The sequence below is a fragment of the Balaenoptera ricei genome, chromosome 13 (assembly GCF_028023285.1).
Source record: "Balaenoptera ricei isolate mBalRic1 chromosome 13, mBalRic1.hap2, whole genome shotgun sequence".
NCBI lineage: Eukaryota > Metazoa > Chordata > Mammalia > Artiodactyla > Balaenopteridae > Balaenoptera > Balaenoptera ricei.
The window spans coordinates 34,510,263-34,511,869 of NC_082651.1; the positions used below are offsets into that span (position 1 = coordinate 34,510,263).

Consider the following 1,607-nt stretch of genomic DNA (forward strand, 5'->3'; position numbering starts at 1 on the left):
TTTTTACATTTAGTATTTTAAATAAGCCTGATATCAGACTAAATTTTCTTCTCTTAACTTTTTTTTTTAAATTGTTTATTTATGGGATTTTCTTCTATTTATTTTGACTCAAAAATCTTTTTCTGATATGTGTCTCAGTCTCTGATTTTTCCCTGGATTTTTATGGCAACTTTCAATCTGCATACAGTGTTCCCCTTTTCAGGAGGAGGATGTTTTATTCAATTAAGTGTTTGAATATTACTTTCTTCCTCAGCTGCAGATATAATTCTTGGTTTGGTTTACTTAGCTATGTTTCTTATGTCTCTCATCATCTTTCACAGCATTTTCATTTTCTTCTCCTTTTTCCTCTGTAATTTTGCAGACTCTCAGATTTGTCCTCATCACTAATTTAACTTCCTTCATGTTAATTCCACCCTTTCTTGCCTGCAAAATGTATTTTAAATCTGTTACCAAATCTTTACAGTTTTAGGCAGTCTTTTCCTTCATATGTTCATTCCTGCCCACCCCCCCCCCCACACACACACTTTTTTTCTAAATTGAGACAAAACATGAAATTCACCATTTAAGGGTTCTGCCGCGGAGACACGTGAAGGTCGGTGACTTGGTGCGGAGTTTGTCTCGGCACGCGTGGCCGCGCTGGGATGGCGTCCTCCTCGTCTTCCTCCGCAGCGGGTTTGGGCTCGGTCGACCCGCAGCTGCAGCATTGCACGGAGGTAGAGACTCAGAAGCAGCGCTTCCAGCAGCTGGTGCACCAGATGACGGAACTTTGTTGGGAAATGTGCATGGACAAGCCTGGGCCAAAGTTGGACAGTCGGGCTGAGGCTTGTTTTGTGAACTGCGTTGAGCGCTTCATTGATACAAGCCAATTCATCTAGAATCGACTGGAACAGACCCAGAAATCCAAGCCAGTCTTCTCAGAAAGCCTTTCTGACTGACCTGAGTATTACCTCTCTGGAAAAGGAAGGTAGTTCAAGAAATGAAGAGCAGTTGATGGGATGGTTGAAGAAAAGGCTGTGGGGGGATCGGCTCCCACCTTTGTCACTCTTGGGACATCCTGTCATCTGAGAATGAATAAAGACCGATTTTTGTGTGTGGGGGTGGTTTGAGGGTCAAATGTGTTTGGGGTTGTGTTTTTTAATGCTAATCTTGGGAAAACAATTGACAGATGAATGGAAAACTCTACTAGGTGTATGTTACTGTATGTGGGACGATGCTTTCCTCATAGTCCCATTAACTGCTTCCTATAATTTTAATAGTGGAACTGCTCTATAATTTGATATGTGGGACCACATAGGTAATAATCTGTTATTTGTGTGGATTCCTTTCAGATTTCTGGAGAGATCGATATACATCTTTGTGTCTCTCAGAAAGGGCAGCAGTGGGGGAAAGAGTAATTTGGTACTTGACTGTAGGCCTCCTTATCTAGTGTTTGATTATCAGTGCTGGAAAAAAAATGTATGGAGTATTCATACAGTACATTTCACTTTTCTAGATTATCTCCCTCCCTTATACTGTGATTCACTTAAATTTCTATATATAAAGTACAGTCTTGAGCTAGTACAGGTAGCCTGAGAGTCTAGAGGACTTTAGTTAAAGGAATCTAGCCA

General features: G+C 40.9%; 1 pseudogene; it reads left to right on the forward strand.

The window, feature by feature from the left end:
* The first annotated feature begins 601 nt into the window (after positions 1-601).
* LOC132376975 (mitochondrial import inner membrane translocase subunit Tim8 A-like) lies at positions 602-1,074 on the forward strand (annotated as a pseudogene).
* Positions 1,075-1,607: the final 533 nt, after the last annotated feature.